Source organism: Cyclopterus lumpus, chromosome 14 (genome assembly GCF_009769545.1).
Source record: "Cyclopterus lumpus isolate fCycLum1 chromosome 14, fCycLum1.pri, whole genome shotgun sequence".
NCBI classification, from domain to species: domain Eukaryota; kingdom Metazoa; phylum Chordata; class Actinopteri; order Perciformes; family Cyclopteridae; genus Cyclopterus; species Cyclopterus lumpus.
Genome location: NC_046979.1, coordinates 13,059,824 through 13,074,713, shown reverse-complemented (window position 1 = coordinate 13,074,713; position 14,890 = coordinate 13,059,824). Strand labels below are relative to the sequence as shown.

At 40.3% G+C, this 14,890-nt stretch overlaps 1 pseudogene; it reads right to left on the bottom strand.

Annotated features, from left to right (window-relative positions):
- Positions 1–1,284: 1,284 nt before the first annotated feature.
- On the bottom strand, positions 1,285–9,871 carry LOC117742845 (annotated as a pseudogene).
- Positions 9,872–14,890: the final 5,019 nt, after the last annotated feature.

Here is a 14,890-nt window from a genome sequence, read left to right as displayed (position 1 = left end):
CGAAGTGAGTGTGTCCAGTTTTAAATTGACCTATTTGACAAACTGAGAGAAGATGGCTACTTCTCGGCAACTTTTTGGACAAGTCCTTGATCCAGTTTGTTTTCTTCAAACCGTACAGGTGATTATTTTAAGAGCCATAAATTACCATGTGTAAGAAAGTCATTGCCTATGTTCTTTGCAGAGAACTGTGTAATAAATGGCATGACATAATGATGGAAAATAATCTTATTTTTGGGTTCTTCGACCACATATGTTAAAATGACATTTTGCAGGTATTGGAGGAAAAGGCACACCTATCTCTGTAATGGCATTTTTTTTGTCATACACATAAAGAGTGTATGACAAAAAAGTCCTAAAGTCTGAATATTATTTTCCTCCAAGGAAGAACTTAATGAGGTTATTTTGACTTGGAACAACCCCAGAGTCCATTGAGTCCACGACTCCCGATCACCTCATGGACGCCCCTCCATACTGCATGCAGTCCCTCAGCCGTACGGAGGCAGAGCTTGTTTGCACCATGTGGACCTGGAGAAGGTTCACGTCTACCTTGAAGAGTGTGTGTTCAAGGACTTGTCATGTGTTCCATAACTGTGTGAACCTAATGTCAGAGTATAATCTGAAATTAACAAATTATGTATATTGAACTCAGACATCTGATAAACAATGAACTAGATCTAGATCATTAACTTTTATGGGCCTGTGTCATATTTCATATTTCCGAAATGTTTTCTTTTGTTTCCGGTTTCATTCCGGGACAGAAATGCAAACTTAACGACTGCCAGTAAGTGTGTGGCAAGCGTCAGTCAGGTGTCAGGACAGAGTCAATTCTCTGAATGATGGAAGGATCGTCAATAAGATAATTTAGATATTTGCTGTAAGTAAATATTGTGGAGCTTTGAGCGAAGACAACCCCTGCAGGAACTAATTTGTAATTGATCATCTTTAATGTGGTAATCTGGTCTAAACGAATATATTTAAACATCAAAATAGTTTTGCTAAAATGTGAAAGCAGAACATTTAGTGTTTTTTTGCAAGTAAGGATTATACATTAGACACATTTGAACACACATTCATCATTCCTGCCCCTTATGTCCGTTGGCCAATGTTCACCACACAAAAAAACAGTATTGGGTTCACGTCCGGTTGCCACGGTGTCCGGTGGGTTTATCAGAGCTTCCCTGAAAACAGTTTGTGCTCTAAAACATTGTGTTAATTAGAGCAGTTATGAAAAGCACAGGAAATTGTAACATTGAGCTAAAGCTTAACGTTTTTTTGCTACAGGTAAACTCTTTTCACAGTACACACATCCTATTTATTAAATGTGAAAGAATATACATTCATGCAGCTTTAACTATTTCCAAGTTGTACCATGGAGTCAATGGATGCCTAGTTGTGTCAGTATATGGAGTACCACGATGCTTGGGGCAAAGAGAAGAGGAAACTGAATTACTTTTGTGGAAGAGGAGAGAGCAGCTGATGAACCTTCCCGATAAGCGTACAAACAGGTGCCGACATTACCCACTCCGATCCACAACCAGCAGCTCCACATCAGGCGAACAGCAAGACGAAGTGTAGGAAATCAGTGTTATGTTTTCATTGCCAGCCGCCAGGCTGGAGTTTATGGTCCCGTTGCCCCGTTTGAGGCTGACCCGCTCAACACCTGTCCCATCAGCACCATCAGTCACCTGAACCGAGAGCTCCCACGTCAATAAGCTGCAGTTATCAGCGCAGTTGGACTGTAGTCTGAGCAGCTCACACACCGGCTGAGTGAAATCGGTTACCTTTGAGGACAAGAAAAAGTATATATATAGTTGTGTATAATATTTGTATAAACATTTTCCCCAAATTTGCCTCAGAGGGCATTACAATCTGTACACATACAAGATTCTCTGCCCCTGGGACCTCACATCGGAACAGGAAAAACTCCCCCCAAAAATACTTTAGGAATTGTACTAAAGGGATTCATTAGTGTGAGGATTACCGTGTTAACGATGGAGAAAACGCAGCACAACATAGTTTGTATCTACACCCCGGGAGCCTCGGCCTCAATAGTCAGGGTGACGTCTGCACAGATGGGGTGTTAAGAGGTGCTGTGAGGGTCACCGTATCAATTAGCACTATTCCCAGTTTCCAGGAATAAATTGGTTGAATATGTTGAGTCAAAACGTTGGTTGTTGGTGGCTCGGATGGTGAAGTTTCCCCCGACTCCACTGGTCATCACAGAGAAGGGCACAGAGAAAGGTGTCCCTGGTACCAAGATGCTATTGGAATCAGCCTAAATACAGAGGGGGTCAGACAAGTGTCAGGCCAGTGTTTGTGGGGATGATTTGAGTGAGCATTAAACATTTTAGTTTGCTGCATCTTCTCTCATGTTGGAGGTGATGTTTCTGTGACACAGTGATGGTCTGGGATGGGTACTCACAATGACAGTCAGGTTAGAGGCTCTGAAGTTGGTGGATGACTGCCTTTGAAAGACTATTGCAGCTTTGGAGGCACCAACTGTCATCCTGTCCCTTCAAAACCGCACCACAAACTCCACCGACGGCATCACGTCTACATGAACTAAGAAGTTTCCACTCCCCTGTGGCTCCACGACTCCTTTAAACCTCCTTCGACCCTGACGATTCAACCAGAGTGACCTCCGTCACCGTGGCAGAGTCACTTCCCGTTAAAGACACCAACAAGCTCACCGTTGACACCTTTAAAGAAATATGAAATTCATCATTTTTGACTTGATCATTTGATGTTACATCAGCATTACATCATATTCATCTTTACAATTCTTTGTACCAGCTCTGGGACGTGAGTCAAGAGAATCATATCCTGTAAAAGGGCCCTGTGATGCCTCCACAAAGTCAAACAGGAAGTCAATAGGACTCTGACCTGCAAATAAAGTCATACAGAAATTAATAACAAAAGGATAAAAATATACAGAATTTCTTTCAGTTTTTATTTTTGACAAAGCTGAAACACGACACTGCAGTATTTTGTGCGTTTTCAAGGGTTTAGGGAAAATTGCCTTTTATCTTTGTTAAAATATCAAGAGTTTCAAATATGAGCAGCCCATTTAGCTTCGAGTACGTTCAGAAAGAATGATGAAACTTTTTCATTTCTCGATCTTTCACTCCTCTCGGAAATGTTATTTGTACAGTTCTTTCATACAAACAATTGCAGTGCTTGACACAATAAAATATATAAAGCTGTCATATATATGAACAGCGGCACATTCCTGTCACATTAGTCCATGTCGTGAATTTATTTGATAGTAAATATATATGTTGTAATGAAATCATCTGAGATCATAAAGCTGATGCAGCTGTGCTTTGAGCTAAATGCGGACACCAAACATGCTACTGTAACATGCGCACATTGCTAATGTTTAGCAGGTGTAATGGTTATCATGGTCATCATCTTAGCACTAGAACATAAATACAGCTGAAGCTGATGGGAATGGTGTTAGTTTTGAAGTATTTAGCCGTACATCATATTGGGAGAATTTGAGATTTTTAAATTGTTATAACTTTGATGAAAGGTTAAGGGGAAACGCACAGGTACAATAGGGGAACGCGCTTTCTGAGATCCAAACCAAAACAGTCCATATTTTGGACACAGAGTGAGGAATGTTTCAGAAAGATTTCAGTCTACATGGCTCTAACATTCATTTGTGATCACATTAAATCGATCATTGTGTCTCACCTATGACCTTAAGAGTGTAGGATCACTTGAGACCATCGTTATTTTCCAAAGTCCAGGTTGTGTTTTTTAGCTGCAGAGTCTTGAAGTTTCCCACCGACTGGGATGCGGTGATCAATGATCCCGTGGTGTCAGCGCTCTCCTGAGACACACCTAAAAATGACAGTCAAGAATTTCTACATGGAAGTTTTAAAATACTTTTTCTATGCCAATACCCTCGATCAATATTCTTTTCTGCTTTCAAATGTTCAGTGAAGTGCATATTATTGCTTTTTAACTGCTACCATGATGCAAATAACAACGTCAAAATATGTCATCTGCACAGGCGAGTCTTGAAGTCTTGAAGACTGATCGTTGATCCTGTGGTGTCAGTGCTTTGCTGAAATGATCATTTAAGATTACAATTAATAGAATAATTAATTATGTGACGGACTGAAAAGGATTGCATTGCTTCAAACATTTCTTACATCTTACAAATAAGATTGTATTTTCATGGCACGAAATCAATCATATAATATCTCATTTGAAAAAGTCATATTATACTATAACTTTTAAAATACTATAATATGATTTTTGTTTTACCACATACTGTACTATGACAGCACTTTAGTGTTTAATAAAGAGTGGAGCCTTCATTTCAAAAAGTTGTGTTACCTGTGGGGCTGATAAGAGTGAAAGTGACAGAGCGCGCGGTGATGTAAAACTCTAAGGTTTATTACGGTTTCATCAACTATAAAATAAAAGGTATCTGTTTTTTCCTGGGCTCCTGGCTGCCTGCAGGAGGGTTTACCTGTATGAGATTAAAAAAAAAATCTGATGAAATCTTTGAACTGACACAACTAAGCAGTAATGGGACCGAAGTGGTATTACCAGAGAGGAGCTGGAGGGACTCTGTTATGATGCTGGTGGCCGCAGGGAGCTCACTTTTGTGACTTCAATAGCTAGACCTCCTGACGCCTGAGCCAGGTCCCTGTACAGCGCAGCATCTGATGACGCTATCCGGTGATGATTCTGGTGCTCATCACTTCGTTTCCTACGATTGAGCACCATTGAACCAGAAATCATAAAATTCACCTGGAAAAGCAAGAAAGCACAATCAACCAAATCAGAGCGGCCTTGAATAACCATTGATGTCAAAAGTACCTCAACAAAAATCTATCATCTGTCCCCAACACATTATCTTTACCAACTCGTAAAATACAGACGCTTGGTCAGTGGCCCTAAGCTTCAAACTACTCTTAATACCCCTCTAGCGTCACCTTTGTACGTGTCAGTGACAGCATGCCAGTTTCCATTTGTTACACTCATAGCGTCTTTTCAAAATGCATTTCAGTCTTTACAGGAAGTTAGGTTTCGGCAACAAAAAAACACTTATTTAGATTTAGAAAAAGAGCGTGGTCGACGTTAACTTTACTGACGAATGACTCGACAAAACAACACAAAATGTGAAACATTTAATTTGGTACAGGACATGAACAGCGGTCTCATGGACGAAAGTCTTGTTTGTTTGATTCATACACCTCCCCTCCGGCTGGCCCTGTCTGGACTATCTGGTTCTTTGTACTGTGTCACTTCCTCGGACAGTCTAATAATGACGCGGGAGAGTTTACATCGGAGTTGAAAGCGTTGGTATCAGGCGCCGAGGGGCAGTGACACAGTGGTTTTTGCCAAGTTGGGAGTGAGATCGGATTGCTGTCCCCTGTTCTTCTTTATTAAATTAACAACGTTTTTAGGACTGCAAATAATCATCCGCATACTCATTTCTCCAAACTATTTTGGTATTTTGTTTTTAGAAAAAATACTGAAAGCCATTATTAAATTATCAAAATTGCATCCGATAAGTTTTCTTTTTTTGCGATCAAATGTTTTTATTTAGCATAATCACAGAGGATGGCGGAACACCAAGACATGGTGCCCTTTCAAATTACAAACAATATGCTGAGACAAAAGGACTCTCTCAGAACCATAAAACAGAGAGGAAAGACGAGGGGGGGGGACATAAATATACACACAACACAAGAGACAGACAGACAAACAAATAACATTGACAGGGACCAAACACATGTGCAAATAGAAGTAAGGGGCTATAGCACACATCTACAGCATATTTTTCAAAAAATCAGCAATGTTGACCCAATTGTCCAAAGTTTTTCTGATGCTTCCATTTATGCGAGCTGTTGAGATCTCCATATAATATAACATCCAAGAAGGAAAGCGTCCATGTTCGAATAGACTAGTCATGAGGTGGTTTCCAACAGGTTGCAATGATTCTCTTAGCAGCTGTAAGTCCAGCAAATGCAGCAGCATCCGATCTGTCGTTCAACTAATGTATTTGTTGCAGCTCAACCATTTCTTGGTTATCAATAACAAAATATATGACAAAGTAAAATTGTAAAACTCATGTCAAGTAATTCTCACAATATCACAACCTATATGTGAACAAATTCTATACTGACCATAAATTATTTCGTACTTAGATACTCACCACTGTTTTGTGTCCGCTCTATGAGTGCAGTCACTGTGCTCTTCAGGTGTTTTGTCTTTAGCTGGCGCATCTGTGAAGAGGAAGACCTCAGAATTCGAAGGAGCCATGGTTAAAGCCAGCTGTACGAGGAAGAGAGTGGTTAGTAACAAGGGCAGCTTTAGTTACAACTGTAAACACATCTTCTGGGGGCGGATTTTGAAGTAGTAACAACCACACATCACAGCACCCTGAAGCCCTGAAAGACTCAGTTCCTCCTCATCTCTCCACCGGCTGCTGATAATGAATTAATTCACAGTCTTGAAGACTTTTGGGTCTGTAGTCTTTAGCGGCGGTCCAACATCTGGGGTTCAGTTGGAGACAGGAGAAATAAAAAACACCTCGGTGATGAACAACAACAACAACAACAACAACAACCACATTTATAGCATTTTCAAGAGTGTACCTGATCGTTAAAAGGTACAAGAATGTAAACTGAGGGCTCATCTTCTGTTCCCACTTCATTGTTTATTATAGAGGAAGTGACGGTCCTCACGGCTTCAATGTCATCGCTCATGCTCTTGTGGTGTCGATCACAAAACAAGAGCTTTACTGGATCCTTTGGAGATTCCCCAACATCCTGAGGGATGAAGAGAGATGGAACAAATGGATGAAAAATATACCTCCTACATGGAATACAATAATTGTGAAGCATGCAGAACGGGTTTCATACTGGAGGAAACGGTCTGTCACCAGCAGCTTTCATCGAATGTCCTCCAGTAAGCTACTGGTTGCGGCTATCGCCACATTTGCTGCGTCAGTGTGGAGGTGTCCGTGGCTGGCTGAGAAGGTGTCTTTGTTGATCCCGCCTTCAGGTTCAATGGTGCTCGTTTGATCAACTGCTCCTCCATGACTGCATTTTCCTTTGCAGCAAATAGCATAGGAGGGAGATACATTTTCTTTTATTAGGAATTTTCTGAGGAGTATTCTATGTGTTACATTTCTTTCTTTTATTTTCTATCGACCTCTTTTTAACTTTAGATATAGTGTGCAGTAATTAGGGAGAGTTTCCCCTGAATCATCTCGTGAATTGTTTGAGAACATAAGCTGACAAAAGCATCAACACAACCACCAGTGAAGGCGAGGTCAAGAAAATAATCCTTTATGTTGGTAAGTGAGGGTGTGAAAAACACAGGGGAAAATGAAACTGATAGCAAAACGATAGAAGAGGATTGTCTATTAAGGACGAGAGAGTGTGACTCCTGGGGTTTCATAGTCCATATTTGTTTTTCTCCAAACAGTGCATAGCCTTGAGTAGGAAAGGTTGTGGCATTTCAGGGCACTTAACAGCATTGTTGTTAACAGGACATACCATTATGTACAATGCACTTGAAACATTATTGCAGCTTTACTGAGACATAAGCTAAATGGGTTTTAGGCTACGTTACATGTATCTCTGAAACATTGTCAATGACGTATTCATGTCAAGACATTACACTGCATCTAAATATGTTATTGTAAATCTCAAGAAAGTATCTTGTTCATGTGAACCATCTTACAAGACTGTAAGATTTAACTTCTTAAACCTATTGACTAACAACGAGTTATACATCTGAAAGTAAAATGCTGTGGCATTAGTGGTTAAATGTAAGGAATCACTTACCTTTTGGTTTGGTTGAGGCGAAAGGCACAACACCAAAATACCCAGAGGTCAGTACTTTGTCCTCTATGATGTCCCCCAAGATGTTGTTCCTGCAGTCGTCTCCATCACAGTTGCGACATGTCGCCCTGCTTTTATCTGAGTAAAAAACATTTAAATGTTATTGTTTTCTTCTGTGAAATAATTTCTCGACAGTCACAGCACAACTGCATTCCGCTTCAGTGTTGTTATCGGACATCACATTCTAGCGTACCGTCTCTTTTTCTTTCTTTTTCTAGCCTCTCTGTCATCTCTTTACCTGCTATGTTACCGATGCTGGTGTCTGATCTGATGAGATTGGAGTTTGGGAGTTTGTTTCCTAGTTCCACCCAGTTACTATGACTGTAGAAGTCCTTAAAGTTGATAAAAGAAGACAAGGGTTAATAATACATTGAGTTTCCTTGAATATGTTAAAACAGTTACAGCTTTAGTAATGCTTTTAGAAATAATATACCTGTAAGGGGTGTAAAATCTCTGCCACTTTCTGCCTCGCTGCCTCAAAGTTTTCTTGTTTGTTGCTTGCTTTCACAGCCAGTATTCCCTCAGTGATGATTTTCCTTCCTTGAACAAACATTTCATCATCAAAGTGGAAGCTTGCATTAAGGGCATGACGAATATCCACCCGTATATTCCTCAGTGTGATAAATGTAATAGCTTGGCGGAAACTCTTGGATGACTTTGGTGCGCCGCAGGCCACAGCAACAGCCTCTGCAGTGAAAGGCTTTTCCTAAAACACACAAAGATAAATCATAGGAACATTGCTAAAAGACGACATACCATTTCTAGTAAAACAACTTAATTGAAGGGAATTCTTACAGGAAAGGTGAAGTCAGTCCCTTCAGCTTGGGCCAGAGCACGGCACACCTGCAAGGTGGAATTTAAAATAGCTCTTTCCGTGATTTCCTGGTGATTCTGAGAATTTCCGGGCAATATCCCAAAGCCCAGAGCTCCAGTGTGCAGGAGCAGGAGGCACAACGCAGCCAACCCTGAAGACATCACTCCTCAATCTGTTCAATAGTCTGCGGGATATAGAAACACATTTCTCTCCATTTTTCCTTTAGTGGTTCTTCACCTGGTAGACGGTATATTATTGGTCCTTTAATTTATTCTTCATTTAGTCTCATCCAAAGCGGCTGTCAACAATACCTACAGTCGACTAAATTCATAAAGGTGTTGTTAAACACAACTGATAAACAGTTTGTAACAGAGAGTTGGGCTTAAATGAACCGCTGTCAGCAAGAAAACAGGTGATGTATACACATCACAACGATGACACCGGCAGCGCTGTAGACGGCAAACTCTGACGGACGGAAAGTTTTACAGGTTTGACCTGAGATGGTAAATAAGAGTAGTTCAGCCACTTATGCAGGAGTCTGGCCGTGAAGTGCTCTGTAAGGGCAGTGATCATTTTAAAGTGGAGCCTGTACTCTACAGGGAGTGAAGACACCCGAGTATCGGGGTGATGTGAGACTGTCTATTTGTCCTAGTCAGTAATCTGGCTGCAGCATTCTAGATTACCTGCTCACGGTTAATGGCCGATATACTGAGTGAGGAGAAAAGTGCATTGCAATAATACGAGAAGAGATAAAGGCATGTATGATCATCTTTAGTTCAGGTGGAGCACCTTTATACCAATGACATAAACACTCGCCTTGGTAAAATAACCTACTTTATGTCACAAACTTAATCTGTGATTACACAAACTTCTCTTCCTATCTCACAATAATACATTTTTATTAAGCATCCTGTTTAATTCACCTTCAATTCTTAAATTAAAGAAAGAGCACTTTAAAAAACGTTAAACTTTAAAGATTTAAAGATGTTGTGGTTGAATGCATGATATTTGTAGACCAGAACATGCATTGTAGAGGAGAGCTACTCTAATAAAGTGGTCCTGCGCAATCTAATCTAATGTCTATATTACATTACTGATAACTGTGACTTAAAAGAGTAACGTACCTTTGGTCTTGATCCTGTCCTCTACACCATAGTATTCTTTGTAAACACCTGCTTTGCAGCGCTCCACACATTGGGACGGGTCATGCAGGACCTGTTCTACCCGATAAACTTGCAAGGCAAGGCAAGGCAAGTTGATTTATAGAGCACAATTCGTACACCAGGTACCTTACAGCTACATAAAATTACAAAAAGGCAAATAAAATCATTCAATAAAAATAATCATTAATTAATTATATTAAAAGCAAAGAGTGCAGATAAAATACTTTCAGTTGTCAAATAGAACTGTTTTCAGCCTGGATTTAAACATTGCCAGAGTTGAGGCCTGTCTCACATCTTCTGGAAGACTGTTCCAGATTTTAGCATAAAAGTGAAACGCAGCCTCACCGTGTTGAGTCCTGACTCTGGACATCAGCAGGAGACCACTCCCTGAGCTTCTCAGAGCCCGAGATGGATCATATGGCTCTAACATGTCACACATGTACTTTGGTGCTAGACAAATATAGTACAAATAGTACAAATAGTACAAATCTCTTCCTTTTTTTTTTTTCTCTTTCTTTTTTTTAAAGATCTCTTTCTTTGTAAAGCTCATAATGAACCTCGAGCTTTGACTTGCGCCATTTCCGTTTGGCTCTCCGGCGATCCCTTTTCTGTGCCCTAACCGAGTCTTCTTTTCTCCATTCTTTTTCTCCTTTTGCCTACTTTTAACCATTCTAAGGAGCAAAGGTATCCAAAACATTTAAAACACTTGATATATAAGAGTTCAACAGATCATCAACATTAGAACACAGGGTATTTTCAAACCTAATCATTTCCATAAACTGTGTCCCTGTGCCGCCATTGATGAGTCTTTTTCGAACAACTGCAGACCTAACTGCTGGTTTGGGTGTAACAGACAAGTCAAAGAAAACACAAAAATGGTCAGATAAAGCAACATCAACGACATTCACACTTGAAATAATAACACCCCTGGTAATGAGCACATCTAGAGTGTGCCCTCTGTTGTGGGTGGGCTCAGACACAGGCTGAGTTACACCAAACATATCAAGGACAGCAGTGAGTTATTTCGCTTGCCTGTCATTGGCTACATCCACATCCACATTCAAGTCCCCTGTAATGACTAAACATTCAAAATCAGTGCACACAACTGAAAGTAATTTAGTAAAATCATCAATAAAATAATTCTGTGGTGGTTTGTAAATAGTGATATAAAGTATGGAAGATTGTTTTATCTCCATTTTGAATGACACATACTCAAATGATGAAAAAAACCCCAAATGACAATTTGTGGGTGAGTATATTGTCCCTCAATATGGCACAACCTCCCCCCACCCCTCTGGTTTTGTCGAGTTTCAGACACAAAATTGAAGTGAGGTGGACTAGACTCAAATCAGGACTGCATTAGCTATGTTTTTGTCGAGCCATGTCTCTGTAAAATCAAGATTGTAAGAGGAAATAAAACTATTAATTAAAAAAGATTTGTTACTTAAAGATCTGCCATGGAGTTTAAAGTCTTTTTTTTAAGATTTCAGACTGATCCTTATGGTATCCACAGCACCCACATGCACAATCAGCTGTTTCACCCCTTGGTGTTTTGCCAAGGGGTGAAACAGGTAGCATTCATGTCTCCCTGTCTAATAATAGAAGCATTGTCTAACTGATGCCATGATGTCCTTGCATGACTTCCTACATTCTTCTTTACTTGAGGAAAAAAAAATGGGCAAGAGTTGAAAATAAAACTAAAACATACACTGACACTGACACTAAAAAAGGCAAACACTGCAGAGGTACATCGGGTGGTTCCTTTAAGGTTACTGTTGAAAACAGTAAACCAGAGTCTTTGTTATCCGTCACAGCTCCTGAAAGGGACTTTCCTCTAGAACCACAGGTGCACTGACAGCATCTGATATGTATGATAAATACAGTAGAACCATGATTGATAAGCTCTTTGTGGGGAGAACAGAAGCAGAGGGGAACTTTTACCGGATTACAGCAGCAAAGGGATAAAGTGCACACAAGAGACATCGTAAAATAAAAAAAAAAAACAAGTGACACAATTAATATACCTCTTATCACAGACAGCATTATTATATTTTGTGTACTGATGATTTGTTCAACACAAGTGATCAGAAAGTACACATACAGTCCACCGAAGTGTCCGTAAAAGTCAGCTGGTGAGCTAACCTAATAGTCTTAATTCAGTTCCTATCATTACCACCACTGGTGCCAATGGTAGGAACTGGATTAACTCGTAGGACCGCTGATTCATTGGAAACATCTTTGAAAGGATAGAACGAGGAAGAGAGCTGAAATCATACTTCGGTTTCAACTTTATCGTGTTTTGTTTATTACCATGATTCGTTTGTACCAAAGTCAGTCAGATTCATCCTCTGGGGGGGATGATGAATGTTAAAGAAATCATGGCAGTCCATCCAGTGATTGTTGAGACATTTCAGTCTGGACCAAAGCAGTAGCATGGGGAAGCAGTGTGTTGACTGATGGTCTTTGGATGCCAAGATGCTCCACAGAATGAATTCATAACTGTAAACTTGATGAAAGGGTGTGAATGGGTGAATCATGTAGTGTTAAGACTAGGACAGTGCTAAACAAGTACAGGTCCATCCATTTCCTGAGATGTGAATTGTATTTTTGATATCATTTGAGAGGCTATATGCCTTATTGTTTACATATTTGATCATTTATAAGGTTTCATATAATCATTTTGTTGCCTGTTTTATTTGTCCCGTTTCAGTTGCACGATTTATGGCCATTCTGTTAAATATTGTGGCTATGGGGGCTCCAGGTTTATACTAAATGTATTACTGTGTGTGACAGTGTTACTGCTGATGTTGTCTGCAGTATTTATTTGTTTGCGCCCGTGGTTGATAAAGTTATCTAATACAACCCAAACTGTATGCCAGTTGAGGTGTCCTTTTTTGCTCCTGCTCGATCACTAACAGCAGAAGATGCATAATGTGAAGGACAGGGTCCCGTCTGCATGCACACATAACTTTCATAATTGCTCCTCCACTAGTGGGAGCTCTATTGATATTATTTCCTGTTTGGTTGAGGAGGAAATCATTTTAGTGTTCTGCTGCTCCCCATGTTAAACAATGTAACATGATTTTCTTTAATTGCTATGTCACATTTAGGTGATAACAACCGTTAATGTTTTTTATTGTATATATGTTATGTATGTAATAACATGTTGCTGCATTCAAGAGATTGATGCTGGACCTGCAAATATTCAATATAAGTGATACAACACAAACCAATGTATTGAATGGTATTGATTGCTTAACAATTATGTGGATATTGTCGTATCTTTTAAACGGCTGTGATGTTGAAGAATGAGGATGAAGGAATCTCCGCGGACACTGTTCTTTTCCGTTATAATAGAGTTTATTACAGAGAGGAATCACAGGTCAGGACGAGCGTCTAGATCACTCGGAGAAGCTTCTCGGCCAGATGGAAGTTCTGACTTGAGAGTCCCGGCAGCTCAGTTTATGAGGTAGGTATCTGTGCACTTCGTCGTGCACAGATACCTAACGTGACTCCGGAACCCCCAATCTAAACACTTACTTTTCAGACACAGGAATGTGTACCATATATCAAGATTAAGAAGTAACAGACGAGGTCACACAAAGGCCTCTTAACAGGTGCCCTTCGGGCACAGGGACAGACCCCTCTCCAACAGGTCAAAAGGCAACTATGTGGAACGGTATCTTATAAGCCAATCTTCTCAGAAAGCGAAGAATATTTGGAGACAAACCTCTAACCCATACCTGTCTGGACTCTGCCTCCTAGAGGTCAAAGGGCATTCTTTTTAGTGAGATGGTATCTTGGGAGCGAACTCCTAAGGCAGCTGCGAATACACCACAATATCTAATGAGATATTACCCTCTGATGATGTAATGTAATATGACACTTCTACATCATATATCTTCCTACATCTGTTGTCAACTTTCTCCCAAAAGGACCACAGTCAACGTAAACCCTTTTTCATTTCTTTATTGTGTCATTAATTATGTGAAACGCAGCACAACATAGTTGTGTCTGCAGTTCCTGGAGCCTCGACATCAATAGTCAGGGTGACGTCAGTACCAGACGGGGTGGTAGAGGGTGCTGTGAGGTTCACTGTGCCATTATTGCTGCCTCCACTTTCCAGGAATAAACTGGACTGGGAAATTTGAATTGAAACCATGGTCATTGGTAGCTTGGATGCTGAAGTTTCCTCTTTCCCCGCTCGTCATCACAGAGAAGGGAACTGAAAGTACTCCTGGAACCAAGACGCTATTTGAATCAGCCTACAAAAAGGAGGGAAACAGTTACTGTCATATATAAAAAGACTGTGGCAATGCAACTTATATACTTTAAAGTAATATGATAGTTTTTTTTTTAGATGGATGTATTTTACTTACAGAAGTAACGGTCACAGTAGACACTTTGATGCTTGTGGGGGACTGCCTTAGGATCCCTGAGGAACCGTTGCTGTTCTGCCGTTTCACAAGCACCATAAACTCTTTCATCTAAACTCTTAAGTCTTTGGAGTGAGCAGTTTTGATGGAGTCAAATAGGAGGAGGAGGAAAGTAAACTAAATAGGAGGCCAGGATGAGGACCAGAACCAGGACCAGGACCAGGACGAGTACGAGGCCAGGACCAGGACTTGGATCAGGACCAGGACGAGGATGAGGACCAGGACCAGGACCAAAAGGATTACAAAAACATAAAAACACGAATAAAAAAACGAAACAAAGAAAATAAGAAATATAACAAATAAGACAAACTGAGTAACCTCAAAGTAATCTGGCCACCCTAGAGCTTTGAAGATTTTTCAAAATAGAATACACATATAAAAATACAACATTAAAGCATGAGAAATAACATTTCACCATCAAATCACTTTTATCAACACGTGACCAAGACACCGTTCAGACAAGCAGAAAAAGACTGGCTGACTTCGGCTTTCGCAACTTGGTTTAGGCTCTTCTTCCTGAGGAAGCTAAAACAAGCTGGCCTGCCCCCTGAACTTCTGGTTGACTTCTACAGAAGTGATAGAAAGCATCCTCTGCCAGTGCTT